The sequence below is a fragment of the Lolium rigidum genome, chromosome 5 (genome assembly GCF_022539505.1).
Source record: "Lolium rigidum isolate FL_2022 chromosome 5, APGP_CSIRO_Lrig_0.1, whole genome shotgun sequence".
Taxonomy (NCBI): Eukaryota; Viridiplantae; Streptophyta; class Magnoliopsida; order Poales; family Poaceae; genus Lolium; species Lolium rigidum.
The window spans coordinates 264,924,044-264,943,181 of NC_061512.1; positions in this window are offsets into that span (position 1 = coordinate 264,924,044).

The following is a 19,138-nucleotide window of genomic DNA, read 5'->3' on the forward strand; positions in this document are numbered from 1 at the left end:
CACCTAGCACGCAGTTCAGCCATTAATCTTATATTCTCATTAATTCTAACTTGGATGGCATTTGCTGTAGTAACAATTTTATTATGATGATTCTCATTAGGCATAACTTTCGATTTCAAAAGATCAACATCAGCTGACAAGACTATCGACTTTAGAAGCAAGTATATCAATTTTCCCAAGCTTTTCTTCAACGGATTTGTTAAAAGCAGTTTGTGTACTAATAAATTCTTTAAGCATGGCTTCAAGTCCAGGGGGTGAACTCCTATTATTGTTGTAAGAATTCCCATAAGAATTACCATAGCCGTTGCCATTATTATAAGGATACGGCCTATAGTTGTTACTAGAATTGTTCCGGTAAGCATTGTTGTTGAAATTATTATTTTTAATGAAATTTACATCAACATGTTCTTCTTGTGCAACCAATGAAGCTAATGGAACATTATTAGGATCAATATTAGTCCTATCATTCACAAGCATAGACATAATAGCATCAATCTTATCACTCAAGGAAGAGGTTTCTTCGACGGAATTTACCTTCTTACCTTGTGGAGCTCTTTCCGTGTGCCATTCAGAGTAGTTGATCATCATATTATCAAGAAGCTTTGTTGCTTCACCAAGAGTGATGGACATAAAGGTACCTCCAGCAGCTGAATCCAATAAATTCCGTGAAGAAAAATTTAGTCCTGCATAGAAGGTTTGGATGATCATCCAAGTAGTCGATCCATGGGTTGGGCAATTTTTAACCAGAGATTTCATTCTTTCCCAAGCTTGAGAAACATGTTCAGTATCTAATTGTTTAAAATTCATTATGCTACTCCTCAAAGATATAATTTTAGCAGGGGGATAATATCTACCAATAAAAGCATCCTTGCATTTAGTCCATGAATCAATACTATTCTTAGGCGAGAGATAGCAACCAATCTTTAGCTCTTCCTCTTAATGAGAAAGGGAACAATTTTAGTTTAATAATATCACCATCTACATCTTTATATTTTTGCATTTCACATAATTCAACAAAATTATTAAGATGGGCAGCAGCATCATCAGAACTAACACTAGAAAATTGCTCTCGCATAACAAGATTCAAGTAAAGCGTGTTTAATTTCAAAGAATTCTGCTGTAGTAGCAGGTGGAGCAATAGGTGTGCATAAGAAATCATTATTATTTGTGGTTGTGAAGTCACACAACTTAGTATTTTCAGGGTTGGCCATTTTAGCAATAGTAAATAAAGCAAACTAGATAAAGTAAATGCAAGTAACTAATTTTTTGTGTGTTTTTGATATAGCAAACAAGATAGCAAGTAAAGTAAAACTAGCAACTAATTTTTTTGTATTTTGATTTAGTGCAGCAACAAAGTAGTAAATAAAACTAAGCAAGACAAAAACAAAGTAAAGAGATTGAGAAATGGAGACTCCCCTTGCAGCGTGTCTTGATCTCCCGGCAACGGCGCCCGAAATTTAGCTTGATGGCGTGTAACTCACACGTTCGTTGGGAACCCCAAGAGGAAGGTATGATGCGCACAGCAGCAAGATTTCCCTCAGAAAGAAACCAAGGTTTATCGAACCAGGAGGAGCCAAGAAGCACGTTGAAGGTTGATGGCGGCGGGATGTAGTGCGGCGCAACACCGGGATTCCGGCGCCAACGTGGAACCTGCACAACACAACCAAAGTACTTTGCCCCAACGAAACAGTGAGGTTGTCAATCTCACCGGCTTGCTGTAACAAAGGATTAACCGTATTGTGTGGAAGATGATTGTTTGCGGAAAACAGTAGAACAGTATTGCAGTAGATTGTATTTCAGTAAAGAGAATTGGACCGGGGTCCACAGCTTCACTAGAGGTGTCTCTCCCATAAGACAAACAACGATGTTGGGTGAACAAATTACAGTTGGACAATTGACAAATAAAGAGGGCATGACCATGCACATACATATTATGATGAGTATAGTGAGATTTAATTGGGCATTATGACAAAGTACATAGACCGCCATCCAACTGCATCTATGCCTAAAAAGTCCACCTTCGAGGTTATCATCCGAACCCCTCCGGTATTAAGTTGCTAACAATGTGACAATTGCATTAAGTATTGCGCGTAATGTAACTAGTGACTACATCCTTGAACATAGCACCAATGTTTTATCCCTAGTGGCAACAAGACATCCGTAACCTTAGTGGTTCTTGTCACTCCTCCGCATTCACGGAGACATGAACCCACTATCGAGCATAAATACTCCCTCTTGGAGTTACTAGCATCAACTTGGCCAGAGCATCTACTAATAACGGAGAGCATACAAGATCATAAACAACACATAGACATAGCTTTGATAATCAACATAACAAGTATTCTCTATTCATCGGATCCCAACAAACACAACATATAGAATTACAGATAGATGATCTTGATCATGTTAGGCAGCTCACAAGATCCGACAATGATAGCACAATGGGGAGAAGACAACCATCTAGCTACTTGCTATGGACCCATAGTCCAGGGGTAGACTACTCACTCATCACTCCGGAGGCGACCATGGCGGCGTAGAGTCCTCCGGGAGATGATTCCCCTCTCCGGCAGGGTGCCGAAGGCGATCTCCTGGATCCCCCGAGATGGGATCGGCGGCGGCGGCGTCTCTGGAAGGTTTTCCGTATCGTGGCTCTCGGTGTCGGGGGTTTCGTCACGGAGGCTTTAAGTAGGCGGAAGGGCAAGTCGGGAGGGGGCACAGGGGCCCCACACCATAGGCCGGCGCGGCCGGGGGTGGGCCGCGCCGCCCTAGGGTTTGGGCACCCCGTGGCCCCACTTCGCTTCGTCTTCGGACTTCGGAAGCTTCGTGGCAAAATAGGCCCCCGGGCGTTGATTTCGTCCAATTCCGAGAATATTTCCTTACTAGGATTTCTGAAACCAAAAACAGCAGAAAACAACAAGCGGCACTTCGGCATCTTGTTAATAGGTTAGTTCCAGAAAATGCACGAATATGACATAAAGTGTGCATAAAACATGTAGATAACATCAATAATGTGGCATGGAACATAAGAAATTATCGATACGTTGGAGACGTATCAGGCACCGCCACCGCCCTCTCGGTCACCGCCACACCGGTCTCTCGGTCACGCGGTCACTGCGTCCCCCTTTCGCCACCGCCACCGGTCTCTCGGTCACGCGGTCACTGCGTCCCCCTTTCGCCACCGCCACCGGTCTCTCGGTCACGCGGTCACTGCGTCCCCCTCTCGCCTCCCTCGTCGCCCTCTCTCTTTATATGTAGAAGAGATGTGATAATGCTGGCATATACACAATTAATTTGTTTTTACTACATGTTTTCAGGACTGACATATGGCGGACGATAGAGCTGACCCGATTATGGACAACTATGATCCGGACGCTGAGGATCATATGTTCGGCATCATAAACGGCGATATTGTATATGTGCCGACCGGACAAGAAGAAGATGATATCTCTTCTTATCTGAACCTTGACGGTGAAGATGAAGGGCGCCGTCAGCAAGATGATGCCGAAGAAACGTCGATAAACGACGATCTTCAATTGGAAGTAGAAACCACCTCCCGCGCCGAGGTATATATATACATTGAGCCTCTGGTGATACAAACTAACTGATTTGAACAAACTAACTCTCTTTCTTATTTTAGCCCTCGACCGGATCGTCGAAAAAATCGAGTACGTCGTCAAAGCGTGGCGCAACCAAGACGATGAAACCAAACGAAACATGCACCATCGAGGTTGTCGAGGAAGCAACCGGCTGGCCGCTGGAGCCCAGCAAGAACGCCACCAAGTTTATCAGCCAATGCGGAGCCGTTGTTAGAGACAACGTCTCGATCACCATCCAGGAGTGGAATGAGCCAAAGAAGGCACGTCTTGGTTTCACTTTTGTCGATAAGAGAACAAAAAAAGATTGCTTCAACAAGCTTATGGAACATTTCGTTCTACCTCCGGAATACCGCAAATACGATGAGAAGGGTAACAAGATTCAGGAAAATAAGGAGAGGTGCAAGCTAGTCAAACAGTTCGCTCTTTCTAAGATGTCCAACGCATTCCGGAAATACAAGCAAAATCTAGCCCATGACTTTGTCAAGCAGGGCAAGACTCCGGATTTCAAAGGACAATATGAGAAACTGCAACATGACTGGCCAGAATTTGTGAAGCAAAAGAAATCGGAGCAGTTCCTTGAAATATCAAAAAAAATAAGGAGAATGCGGCCAAGAAGGAGTACAATCATATTATGGGGCCAGGAGGGTATCGCTTTTGGCAGCCTAGGTGGGAGAAGATGGAGAACGAGGCGAGGGTGCGAGGAATCCGTCCGGGTACGGAGGGATGGGACCCAAGGGCCAAAAGCTGGTGAGTACGGGCATGGGGGATCGCTGAACCCGGAGACGGGGAGTGTGTTTATCAGGGCAAAATAATTAAACCCACCCAAAAGCTTATTGAGGCAATGAGGGATGCTCAAGAGGGGAGGATCAAGTTCAACGGAGAGAACGACGCCACGACAAAAGCCCTCGGGAATCCCGAACACGGAGGACGTGTACGAGGCATGGGGCCCATTCCGTGGAAAGTAGGGTTCCCCGGAACGATGACCCGTACGGTTACTGAAGCCGTAAGAGAAAGATGGATCGGGATGCGGATGTTGTGGCGCAGTTGGTAACGGAAATGGATGTGATGAAGAAAACCGTGAGTGTACTAGTAGCCGAAAGAGATGCAGCTCGGGCGCAGCATGAAGATCATCCAATGGATCTCGGAAGCCAGCAGCGGAGAAGAAGCGAGCGTGGCTTCCACGGAGGCCTCACCGGGCTGGTGCACCGACGATCGAAATTACTTGCACCGGAGCCTCCGGTGGTCGAAATTACTGCACCGAGCCTCCTCGCTACCCCGTGGACGATATAAAGGAGATAAAAGCATGTCATCTGTATTATCCTATCGGGAACATGTCCATGAAGGTAGCCATCGACGGTGCTTTACCACCTGGAGCACTCCACCACAACAACCCCATTCAAGATGGCTATGCTCGTGTCACGGTGGAGGAGATAGTCCAAGGGTTTGAGGACCTGGACATTGACATTGCTACACCTGAAGGGGCGAGAAGACTTGGAGATGTCAAGCGCCAGTTCATTCTATGGCAGAAGAAGTTTATCAAGTTTCCAGGCGAGGCGCCAACAAGTCCACCCCCTACGGTGGTGGTGGTGGCGGCGGTGGCGGTGGTGGTGGTGGTGCTTCACCTACACCTCCTTCACGTCAGCCCGACGCCGCCCCCAATTCACCTCCGGCGGGTAGCGGACGCCGCCCCCGGTCCTCGTCCGGCGGGTGATCGGACACCGCCCCCAATCCACCTCCGGCGAAGAAGCGAAGCGATCCTGGGTTATTAACCCGGACCCTTATGTACCTAGAACCACAAAGATACCAGAGCCATCACTGAAGCCTCTCCCCACAAGGCCTTGGGAACATAGTGCCGAGGAAGTCGACGCACACGCGGCTGCTGATTATGAGAAATGGAAGGCGGACTGCAAGAAGAAAAGAGAGCCCAAGCCCAAGCAAGTATTTTCTGACAAGGAAAAGAGCTGGGCTAAGTCATTTTTGAACACACCGTCCCAAGCCGCGAAGAATCTGCCTGACGACTATGCACGTGAACTTCGTAGGCAAGCACTCGCGTTCAAGAGGAACCAAGAGTTGGCGGAGAAGAAAGCCTTGGAGGAGGCCGAGAAAGAATTAGAAAGGGGGAAAGAAGTTGCCCAGCTCGGGGAACAAAGTAAACAATCGATCGCCCCGCTCATAGTGCAAGCCGCCGGTCCGGATGCCCCCGATATCATAGCAGCTGCGGCAGACATGGATTGACCGTAACGAGTGCCGGAGAACAAGCAGCCGACTTAGGTATCACTCTTCGTGCACTGTTAGGCCTTGATGAGGCGCCAATGAAGGACGTAGTATTTACATATGTGAAGAATGGCCCTCTCGTCGAGCTCGCGCAGGAAGAGGATCTACCTCGACAAATGAAAGGTCCGCTAAATTGGTACAAGAGTTACATAAAACTTAAAAACGCCAAAGACTATATTTATGCGGAAGTTAGATATGAGCATCACTTCAAACATTACTATATAACAATTCATCGGAGTGAATTGTTCCAGCTGTTCAATCTGCGCGAGCTCGACAAATCTATCATCAGTTGCTACGTTCTGTAAGTGATTTATTAATTTCTACCCCATCTCGTTCATTGCCTGCACTATATATATATATATATATATATATATAGGGTCGCACTATTCCGAAACCGGTGCTCAAAATATTATTCTGAGCACCAACCGACCCTATAGGACGCGGACGCGAAAAAAATTCCGAACAGACCCGGGCATAGAAAAGACGTCTACCCGTTCGTTCTTCCTATCCTCCTCGATACCCATTGCCCCCAATCTCACGGTTGTCGCTCCCCACCACCGCCCTGAGTTCCCTGATGGTTCCCCGCCGACGCCACCCTACCCCGGAGCGCTGTCTTCCCTGCGGCCACCGTCCACGACCGTCGTATCCCTGCCGCCGGGCCTTCTTCCTGCATCACCGAGGTTCCCTGCCGCCGCCACCTAGTCACAGCGCCGCCGGCCTCCTTCCACCGCAGTTCCGCCCCCAGCGCCCGTGCTATTCTACCGCCTGGCGACGGCCTTCTTCCTCCCCTGGCCCGCCGCGCCGGCGGCTTCCAGCGCCCCTGCTCGCCTCCCGTCGTGGCATCCCCGACCTCCACCCCTGCTGCCCTCCCTCACGGCCCCACCTTCTCACCCAGCCGCCGGAGCCCGGACCTCCGTCGAGCTTCCCTACCAGGCCACTGAACCCCTGTCGCAGTCCTCCACCGGAGATACGCCACCGTGCCCGAGTCAGCCGCCCCGTCCCGCCGTCTCGTCTTCTGCTCAGGGATACGGCTCTATACGAGAGATTGGATCGGTGAAGGGAGAGAGAGAGATATGCGATGAGGCGATGGCCAACAGGTCCATGCCGTGATCCTTTATATAGAAGCCGTGGCTGGCTTAGATTACAACAACCAGCTCAACAAACCACTAGATATTGGCTACGCTAAGTTATCTAGCTACCTCAATGGTTATCTAGTCTAACAACTAACCATACAATCTACATACGTTAACAGCCTCCCTCAATCTCAGCATGGTACTACCAAGTTGAGATTGTTTCTGAACTTTACAAAAGATTGTACAGCAAGAGGTTTTGTCAGTATGTCTGCAAGCTGATCATGTGTAGACACGAACCGCACATCAAGATCCTTGCGAGCCACCCTCTCACGGACGAAGTGGTAATCCACCTCGATATGCTTGGTTCGAGCATGAAAAATGGGATTTACTCGCTAGGTAGGTTGCGCTGAGATTATCACACCATAGACTTGGAGCACGACTCAAGAAAATTCCAAGTTCCTTTAGCAGTCCCTCGAATCCACATGATCTCGGCTGTTGCATTTGCTACCGACTTGTATTCGGCTTCTGTGATCGGAACGAGACACGTAGGCTGTTTCCTGGAGTTCCATGCAACAAGATTGGCACCAAGAAACACCGCATGGCCGCCCGTCGACCGACGATCATCGGGGCATCCTGCCCAATCGGCGTCAGCAAAGCCACCGAGAAGTAATGATGGTGATTTCGTAACAAGAGCCCAAACGACCGAGTTTGCTTGAGATAGCGCGAGTATTCTCTTCACAAAGAGTCCAAAGTGCACATCCGTCGGATTTTGAAGAAATTGGCAGACTTTGTTGACACAAAAACATATATCTGGGCGTGTTAAAGTGAGGTATTGTAAGGCTCCAACAACACTTCGATACCTTGTTGCATCAGCTGGTGACAAGGCAGTTCCATCAAGCCGAGATAGTTTTTCAGAAGTGGCCATTGGCGTGGAGAGACCTTTTGCTTGCAGCATATTGGTGCGTGTCAACAGATCTGAAATGTATTTCTTCTGGGCCAGGACAACACCATCTCGTGTGTGCTTTACTTCGACGCCGAGGAAGAAGTTGAGTGTACCAAGGTCCTTGACAGGAACTCGTGCGCAGTGCCGACGAAGGAGTTGATCCGCTGCAGCTGAGGTAGAACTGACAATAATGATGTCGTCCACATACACTAGCATAAATACAGTGGCAGTCTTGGATCGGTGGATAAATAGCGAGACATCAGCTTTTGAGGGCACGAAACCAAGTTCCTGTAGTTTCCCACTGAGGCGTGCAAACCATGCACGCGGCGCTTGTTTGAGTCCATAGAGGGACTTCTCCAGCTTACAGACATGACGAGGATGCTGCTGATCAACAAAACCGGGTGGCTGGACCATGTACACTTCTTCTTCAAGATAGCCATGTAAGAAGGCGTTGTCGACATCAAGTTGTCGCATGTGCCACCCCTGCGTCACGGCGAGAGAGAGAATGACACGGATAGTGGTGGGTTTCACCACGGGGCTGAAGGTGTCGTCGAAGTCGATGCCGTGTCGCTGCTTGAAACCCTTGGCGACGAGACGCGCTTTGAAGCGCTCAATGGTGCCGTCCGGGTTGTGCTTCACCTTGAAGACCCAACGACTGTCGATGAGGTTAACGCCACTCGGAGCAGGGACAAGACGCCACGTCTCGTTGCGGTGCAAAGCCGCAAGCTCGGCGTCCATGGCAGCTCTCCAGCGAGGGTGTTGGAGTGCAGCTTCGAGTGTGGGAGGCACACCATCATCAGTGGTGCGCACAGCAGAGTAGGTCACGGTGCCGTCCGTGCGTTGCTTGGGTTTCGTCACCCCATGGCGGAGGCGCGTCTGCATCGGATGCGTGCGCGCAGGCCCAGCCGGAGCATGATGGGCGGGCGACGGAGGCCCGTCGTTGCCGCCAGATGGGGACGCGTCGGAGGCCGAGCTGCTGGAGCCGCGGGAGGAGGCGCTGCTGGACGCCTGGCCTGGGGACACGGGGTCTGAATCAGAGTTGGACTCCATCGGTGCATCTGCATGGTGATGCGCAGAGTCACCGTCTCCATCAGCAGTGCTGGGTGTTCCTGCATCAGAATCAACAGGCTGAAGCTGCACGTTAGTCAGGAGGTCAGTGATACTAGAAACAGTACTGCCGTAGGACTGGGATGACACAGAAAAGTGGCGTGAAAAAGGGAAAACTTGCTCGTCAAAAATGACATTGCGCGAGATATACACGCGGCCAGATTGAACGTCAAGGCACTTGTAGCCTTTGTGGTTGCTGCTATATCCGATAAACACGCATTCTTTGGAGCGGAAGGTGAGTTTATGCGCGTTGTACGGACGAAGGAGAGGCCAACAAGCGCAACCGAAAATTTTAAGAAGATCATAGTTCGGTTTGGCTTTGTCTCCTAAGAGGCGTTCAAGAGGTGTGGCATTGTCAATGACACGAGTGGGTAATCTATTGATTAGGTAGACGGCAGTATAGAAAGCTTCATCCCAGAATTTCACGGGCATCGATGCATGAGCAAGGAGAGCAAGGCCTGTTTCGACAATGTGTCGGTGTTTTCGTTCGGCGGAGCCGTTCTGTTGGTGTGTGTGTGGGCAGGAGATGTAGTGAGTGATACCATGATCACGAAAATATCTATGGAGACGGCGGTATTCACCACCCCAATCGGATTGCACACTTTTAATTTTAGAGTTAAGGAGGAGCTCAACATGTTTTTGAAAGCGGAGAAAGATGGCTTCAACATCGGATTTAGCATGGAGGAAGTATATCCAAGTGAATTTTGTGAAATCATCAATAAAGCTCACGTAATATTTAAAACCACCAACAGAAGGAATTGCGGGACCCCAAACATCTGTATAAATAAGCTCTAAGGGAGCTGTAGAAACATGGTTCGAATGAGGAAAAGGAAGTTGATGGCTCTTGGCCATCTGACAAGCATTGCAAACATTTGCATGCGAGGAATTACAAAAAGGAAGTTTATTGAGCCTCAAAATAGAAAGAACTACTTGGCTCGATGGATGACCTAATCGCCGATGCCATTGCTCCTTGCTAGTCTTAGCCGAGAACATGGCACACTTGTTGGCTTTTATTTCTGATGGACGAATGGGGTAAAGTCCCGCCTCACACCTGCCTTCCAGCACCCTTCTCTTCGACTCCAGCTCCTTAACAACAAAGTGATAGGGATGAATCTCAAGAAAAACATTGTTATCTTTAGCAAGTTTGTGTGCACTAAGGAGATTTTTGGTAATGTGTGGAACATGTAGAATATTACGAAGAGACAAGGGTTTGGCAGTAGTGTTTAAAGTACCATGACCAACATGAGAAATGTGCAGACCTGCGCCGTTGCCGACGTGGACACGTTCGTTGCCGTTGTAGACCTCGCGGATGGCAAGACGATCTAGATCACTTGTGATGTGATCGGTCGCCCCGGTGTCCATGTACCAGGTTGGGTCGACGGTGTATCCGGTGGCGGCATGGTTGGCGGAGTGCTCGTCGTCGTTGTAGGCGTGGTTGTAGCGCTGGTAGCACCTGATCGCGCTATGGCCGGTCTTGTTGCAGATCTGGCACACCGGACGGGGTGCACCATTGGCGCTGCTGCTGGCCTGGCCTTGTCCTCCATAGCCACGTCCTTGGGGTGGTGCACCACGACCACCTCCACGGCCGCGTCCGCGACCTTGACCGCCGTTGCCACGGCCGCCGTGCTGATACTGTCCGCCGTGCTGGTGCTGTCCGCCATGCTGGTGCTGGGCGCCTCCTCCTCCAGTGTTGGGGCGGCCGCCGCCGCCGTTCTGGCGCCCGGTGAAGTTGGCAGATGGACCACCAGTCCCGATGATGAGCTCGGCGTCATGCTGCTCGTGGCGATGTTCGAAGGCGAGGAGGTGTGAGTAAACCTCATCGAGCGTGACATCGTCGTTGCGCGTGGTGAGCGAGGTGACCAGCGCGTCGTAGTCCGGCCCGAGGCCGGCGAGGATGTACGAGACCACCTCTTCCTCGCGCAGGGGCTGACCGATAGCGGCCAACGTGTCGGCGAGGTGCTTCATGTTGCGGAAGTAGTCAGCCGCCGTCGTGCCCTTCTTCTTGGCGGCGGTGAGCTGGGCGCGGATTTGGATGATCCGTGCGCGCGAGCGAGAAGCGAACATGCTCTCCAGGATAAGCCACGCGTCATGCGCGGTGGCGGCGCCCATGATGGACGCGAGGACCTCCTCCGTGACGGTGGCGAAAAATCCGCCGAGGACCGTCTGATCGCGAACATACCATGTCGCGTACTCCGGATTGGTGATCTGGCTCCGGACTTCATTGTCGCCAGTGCCGGAGACCTGCTCTATGGTGGAAGGTGGGGCTTGGGTGACGCCGGTGATGTGGCCAAGGAGGTGAGGGTGGCTACGGAGGTGGGTGATCATCTGAGCTCGCCACAGCATGTAGTTGGTGTGGTTTAGGCGAACGGTGACCGAGGAGGTGACTGGCATGGCGGGAGCGACGGAGGAGGCTGAAGAGGCCATTGGGCGTGATGGCTCTGATACCATATACGAGAGATTGGATCGGTGAAGGGAGAGAGAGAGATATGCGATGAGGCGATGGCCAACAGGTCCATGCCGTGATCCTTTATATAGAAGCCGTGGCTGGCTTAGATTACAACAACCAGCTCAACAAACCACTAGATATTGGCTACGCTAAGTTATCTAGCTACCTCAATGGTTATCTAGTCTAACAGCTAACCATACAATCTACATACGTTAACAGGCTCAGATGCCCCGTCTTCTGTGCCCCGTCTTCTGGTTTTTTTGGACAAAATTTTGACAGGTTGTACTGTTTAGATGTTATGTCCAATTGGTGTTCAAGAATTTTTATCTAAAAATTGAATGAATGCAAAGAGGAAGTATAATCGCTGCATCATTGTCAGTTCAGCCGTGTTCGATCGGGCAGTATATGTATTCAGTCATCTTTAAGCTTTGTCAACAAACGAGCTAATCAGCTTTAAGTTGATTGTGTGAGTGCTGCTTTTCATCGATTGTAGAGGGCGTGATTCCCTACAGAGTTCAGGGTGGGTATGAAGGAGATGGCCAGGCTGTTGCCCACGGGACCGCCCAGCTCGGTACCTCGGTAGAATCTCTGAACTTTTTTTTTATGTTTCCTCGCTAGGCAGTACAGCCAACTTCATAAGATATGTTCAGTCGCACGGTGACAGGAAGTGCAAGTAAATATCCATATGACAGAAAGCTGGTGTTTTTTACGCATTAGCAAAAACAAAGATTGCTCTTGCCAGATTTTGTTGTCGATAAGTTGATTTGTGAATGGATTGCTTCTGTACCTCTCTCTCTCCTCGTGTACTCTCTATGGAAAAGTAAGAAATTTGTTGTTGGCTCCGGTCTGCTGTGATGTTTCGTCAGATAAACTTGCTCATGCGATAGTAGCAGAAGTGAATAAAAAATGCACATAGCGGGGATATCCGGTGCAGCTATAGCGAGAAAATATGATTTCTGGTGTAAAAACAAGATTTGCAAAAAACCGGACATTGAAACGAAGCAACGAGTAGTTTGTCTAGCTGTTTTTGATGCTTGATTTTTTTTTTCTTAGCCTGTGGTGTCTAGTCTGGTGCTATGTTACATTGTGCGGTTGACGAAATTCAGATTGCTTGGCTACAATGGTGAAGTGCAGGACTATAATCCGCTCTGCAGCTCTGCCTCGCGGCCGCCGGTGTGACTCTCTGTCGTGCGCGCGAACAACAAAGGTCCGACGCCGGTCCGTAACCCCAACAACGCAACACGGCGGGCTTTCGTCCGGCCAGCTGCAGGGGTGGCCGACCATGGCCAAGCCTAGTTCTTCTCCTCTCTCGATTCTCTCTTCTAGGGGAAGTACAAGTTTCTTTTTTAGACAGTAACATGCAATATAATTATTTGAAGTGCAAATCTTCGGTTTGCCAAAGCAAACTTTGCTCATCTTCGACTAGAAAAGCGTGGATTAGTCGCTGCCACCCGACAATTGCTTGTATTAAGGAAGTACATGTATATATGTCTATGGACATTACATACAAAAATAAGTGAGAAGTTCAATTGGCATATATTGAAAAGTACATAAATTCAAATAAGTTCATGGCAGCAAATCTAGAAAGTATACTATAAACAATATAGCAACAAAGAAACTACCGAGAAACAACTTCAATATTTTGCCGTGGGCAGTACACATGGTTGTATTTTTGAACTACAATTCATGCGCCGTGGGAAATATATACAAAAAGAACCACTAAAAAAATCTGAAAAATATTATTGGGAAGTACAAGAAAGTAACAACGGGGAGATCATACTACCAAATTTAGGAAGTACACGCTTTTCGGTGAATTAGGCTTATACAAAGTACAACAAGGTTAATAAAATAGGTTCAAATACTTGACGATGAGAAGTACAATCATTTGACACTATCAGTACAACCACTTAGTATAGGAAGCACAGGAAAACCGACAAAATGCAAATGTAGAAAAAAATCCGCCATCCATGAGGAACTTCAAATACTTAACGCTGAGAAGTACAACCATTCGATGCGTGTGGTTGTGCTGAGCATTTCGTGCGGCCGTGGACCTCAAACGGACACTATATGAGAAAATGATAGTTGTTTTACTGAACACTTTCTTGAAACAACGCCAAAAAGTACAACCATTTGACATTGGCAGTACACCCACTTAATGTAGGAAGTACAAGAAAACCGACAAAATCCACATGTAGAAAAAACAAAATAATACCACCACCCTTGAGGAAGTTCAAATACTTTAGTACGATAAGTACAACTATTCTACATAAGCAGTACACCCACTTAATACAGGAAGTACGAGAAAACCAACAAAATCTAAATGTAGAAAATACAAAATAATACCACCACCCACAAGGAAGTTCAAATACTTTTTTACGAGAAGTACAACCATTCGACATAAGCAGTACACCCACTTAATATAGGAAGTACAAAAAAACCGATAAAATCTAAATGTAGAAAAAATACGACCACCCCGTGAGGAAGCTCAAATACTTGAATACAAGAAGTACAACCATTCGACATAAGCAGTACACGCACTTAATATAGGAAGTATAAGAAAAACGGCAAAATCCAAATATCGAAACAAAAAATTATTACATCATCCGTGAGGAAGTACAAGCAGTGATTCCGAGAAGTACAAGCATAGACTACATGAAGTACAAGCGGTAGTTACAGGAACTACAAAGTGTCAAAAGAAAATACAAGAATTATAGCTATTTTACTGAACACTTTCATGAAACCGCACCGAGAAGTACAACCGCATTGCCCGGTAAGTACAAGTTCATGTCGAGGGAAGTTCAGTGCTCTGTTTTTACGGGGCGGAAATCTATTGTGCAAATCTCATCGATTTGATCACCAACCACTTCAATCATTGTCACCAAAAGCTTTATATGGTAGAGTATATGTCTAATTTCATTACATATAACATTTTAGAACAAATAACTGGATCTAATCCATCAAATTCAAATCATTATCTCGCAAAGTATACCGGAAACATGATTTCAAAACTTCTAAAATTAGTTTCAAACCGTTTGGATTTACAAAAAATGGTAGATACCAAAAAGATGCGCCATTTTGACACCTTTCCAACAGTATATCATTTTCATTGTTTAAATTTACCCATGGAAATCGCGTGGAGAATCATTCGGTGCCCGTCACATAAAATGGGCGGACAGTAATTCGAGATTTTCTCTTAAACTGTAAGGAATTAGAGAAAACAATTGGAATAAGAAAGATGCGCCTAGTCCATAGCTTTCCAACGCCATATCATTTGCTTCATTCCGACAAACGGTTGAAAAAATTCATCCAAATTACTGTCCGCTCGTTTTTGAGTACGTCCGAATTTCGGTATTTTCAAACTTGTTCAAAAACTGTGAGGATTTTGAAAAAACGTAAAACATGAAAAAGTTGCGCAATTTCATTATCTATCCAACGATATATCATTTGTTCATTTCCGATAAGCGATTCGAAAATTGAACTAAAAGTTCGTTTTCTGGCCATATAGAAGCGTTTTCGTATTTCCAAAATTAAATTTAAACCGTGCAAAATCTGTGAAAAGTGTAAACATGAAAAAGTTGCGGTTTTTCATTATCTATCCAACGGTATATCATTTTCACATTTCCGCCAAATGGTTGAGAAACTCGTAGTATAATCATTTGCTTTCAAGAAAATGGGAAGTTCAGGTAAGTTCTGACAGAAAGGTCAACCCTCTTATCCAGGAAGTTCAACCTTGTGTCCAGAGAAGTTCAAGTCGGTGCTCAGAATATTATTCTGCAACCGGTTGCAGAATAGTGCTGGTGTATATATATATATATATATATATATATATATATATATATATATATATATATATATATATATATTGTCCTAACTATCTTGTTGTGTACGCTATTATGCGTGAATGAAGAAGCGGGAAATGCGAATAAGGAACATCCATGATGTTGGGTTCATTGACCCACAAATCGTTAATTCATATGTGTTAGAACACCACCCCGCCGACGTGGAGGATGACCTGTGGCGGTTTTTAGAAAACGAAACTCAAAAGTGATATTCTATTTCCTTACCATTTTGGGTGAGTGTTTCTGTCTTGAGCACATTCTCTTTTGTTTACTCCATGCATGGTATGTGGCTAATCGATGAGTTATGCATGATCGTGCATGTATCGTGTCCGCGAGTTCCACCGGATTCTTATGGTAATTCAATTTCACACCTCCACAGCTTCTCGTCCACGACTCTCCGAATATGGATCCGGCGCTTTGGGCCGACATGAGAAAAATGATGCAAAAGTAATTATTTTCATTCATTTGCGCTCTATATCGATCGGCCTATTTCGTTCATCATTTCCTAATATCAAGTAACTAATTAATAACTCTCTTGTTCATTTAATTTTCTTTGCCTCGTAGGGTTTGGAGACGGTTCGTAGATCAAAAGGTCGGTGAATTCAAAAAGAGCTACAATTTAAATTGGCAGCGTGCGACGATCGGGGATATTCCAGCCACCGGGGACCAATCTATGTGGATACTATGTTTGTGAGAGGATCCGGAGATACCGCAATGAGCGGGACCAGCAAGTGTGAGAACAACCTCATGAGGAATAACCTCCGGAAGACGCTTAGTCCGAAGCTCGCTTCCGACCACTTCAAGAGGAACTAGCTGGATGGTTGGCGAGGGAAGTCATCGATCCTAGAGGAGAACACCATTACGATGACGTAGAACTTCATATGCACTAAATTATGGATGGAAACTTATTCAAAATTGTATATGGTCATCCGATATTGAATATATATTGTATATTCCTCTTGAATTCTTTTTGGTTCTAATTTCAAATTTGTTTGAAATTGTACATTCATATGCATGTATGTAGTGCCGTAGAATATGTGAAACTCCTTCAAAATTAAAACCCAAAAGAAATAAAACAATACAAATTAAAAAGAAACCAGATTTAGGGGGAGGGGGCTAAACCCTAAACCTCGCGGAGGCCTTTAGTCGCGGCTGGCCGAAGAACCGCGACTAAAGGTCCTCCGCCCTGGCGCTCGCCTGCGGCCCACATGGACGGGCCTTTAGTCGCGGTTCGTAAGGAACCGCGACTAAAGGGGGGGGCCTTTAGTCGCGCTACTTTGGTCGCGGTTGCGCAACCGCGACTAATGGCAGTTGCGAACCGCGACCAAAGGCCCTTTTTCCACCAGTGCCTGCAGCAATATGTGACAAAATTGCACTAAAAAAGCTGTGATATACTAGTTGGTTTGTTAAAAAAAAAGCAACCCCCACTGTGGCTGGCACCAGCGCACCATTTTGCCCCTGCTGCAATTTATTCCGAAAAATCTCAAATTTATTCTAGAAATTACTCCAATTTTTTTTGTATTTCCAGAACTACAAAAAAATTGATATTAAATAGGCACAAACATACAGACAATCCGCAGGCACGCCAGAAATTTCAGCCGAAAATACATTGTATTTTGGAAGATACAAAAAAGACAAATTTCTGACAGACTATACGTACACTATACGCCTATATAATGTCAGATTTTTGTTTTTTTCACAGCCTAAAATAAAACGTGTTTGTGCCCGAAACATTGCACGTACATCCCAATCATATACATGTATTTCTGGAATAAATTTTAGATTTTTATGAAACTCAAAAATTTGCTAGCATATTATAGCAGGGGCAAAATGGTCATCTTAGTGCTTAAATTGTAGTAGAAGGCCAAATAAGGAACCAACCAAACTTTGTGGGTCATGAAAGGAAGAAAAAATTTACCAGGGTCAAAAAAGGATGGCAAATTTCAGCCAAGGCCAAATAAGGAATTCTCTCAACTAGATTTGTAGGTAAGTTGGGATGTTGGAAAGGAAAACTCTTATCCTATGGGGATAGACTTATCTTGATCAATTCTATTTTGACAAGTTTACCAATGTTTATGTTATCTTTCCTAGAAATTCCAAAATGGGTATTCAAAAGACTTGATTTCTATCGGTTGAGATTCTTTTGGCAGGGGGCGAAGAAAAACGAAAATATAGATTAACGAAGTGGAACGTCATCTGTAGGCCGAAAGACCAAGGGGTCCTTGGCATTTAGGTTTTAGAATTAAAAAATAAATGTCTTCTAAGTAAATGGCTTTTCAAATTATTGAATGAGGAAGGGGTGTGGCAGGAGCTACTGCATAATAAATACCTATCTCAAAAGACTCTCTCTGAAGTTTAGGCTAAACCATCTGATTCACCTTTTTGGAAGGGACTAATGCATGTGAAAGATTATTTATTTGCTCGAGGTCACTTTAATTTGGGTGATGGTTCGGCTATTAGATTCTGGGAGGATGTTTGGGTAGGTGGATACTACTTTAGCGCAGTAGTACTAATCTTTATATCACATTGTGCAACATAGAAATGTCTTGGTTGCGGATGTGTTATCTCATGCACCTCTGAACATTCGATTTAGAAGAGTGTTAAATGAGAACAAATGGATGACCTGGCTGCATCTATGTAGACGCCTAATGGCAATTAATCTTGGTGATGAACCAGATAAATTTGTTTGGAATCTTACAACCTCAGAAATATTCATTGTTAAGTCTATGTATGGAGACTTGATGAATGACCACACTCCTTTTTCGAGGAAATATCTATGGAAGCTAAAAATCCCACTCAAGATAATTTTTTATGTGGTATCTAAATAACAAAGTGTTGTTAACCAAATATAATCTTGCAAAAAGAAATTGGAAAGGGTGTATGAAGTGTTGTTTTTGTGGTGCACAAGAATCAATTGAACACCTATTTTTAGCTTGTCCTTTTGCAAAATTACCGTGGCGCGTGATTTATTTCGCATTTGATCTCCCGTCTCCAACTAATATTACTAATATGTTTGACAATTGGTTGAATGAAGTTGACAAAAAAGCAAAAGATCGTATACGCATTGTTGTGTGGGCCTTGCACTGGTCAATTTGGAGGTGCCGAAATAATGTTGTGTTTAACAAATCATCTTATTTCAATATTTTGCAGGCTATTCATATGGTGGTCCACTGGGTGCAGCTCTGGGCCTTGCTCCTACCTCGGGGCCAGCGGTATATTATGGATACTGGATGCAACCATCTCCAGACGATTGCTCAGGATATCTTGTTCCAGGCTGGATGGTGTCATACTAGTCGACTACGTGATGTTTAGTTGGCTTTGTTTTGGGGCTTTGGTGTTTCGCCGGTTGATCTATGTATCGACTATGAGCGATTCGTGACTTTTGTATTAATCACTATTATGTTTGAGACTTATTAATAAAGGTTGTGTGCATCATCACGATGCAGATGGCGGGGTGTTATCACCTTTAAAAAAAAACATTCAAGATCAAAAGTGAATTTCTACGGTGCTTCTACCTAGAACAGAGAAGCATAGAGTGTGTGAATGTACAACGTGGAGGAAATTTCCTCGCAAGACAGGTATGAACCACTGAGTTCCAGTTTCAGGCAAGTGCGCGGTGGCTAGGCTTGGCAGTGGCCAGCCTGCCCGCCCGAGATCGATTCCCTTTGGGGACGATTTTCTGGTGTCTCACCGGGGCTTTAGGTCCCAAATAAAATCCCCTCCACACATATGTGCCACAACTACTAGCTCCTAGGGACACCCAAATTATGTGTGCTGTGTGTATAGTTCTAGAGTCTAACTTGTGCACTAGTGGTGTGCGTGTGTGTGGTGTGAGTGTGGTGTTTAGTTAGTGCATAAGT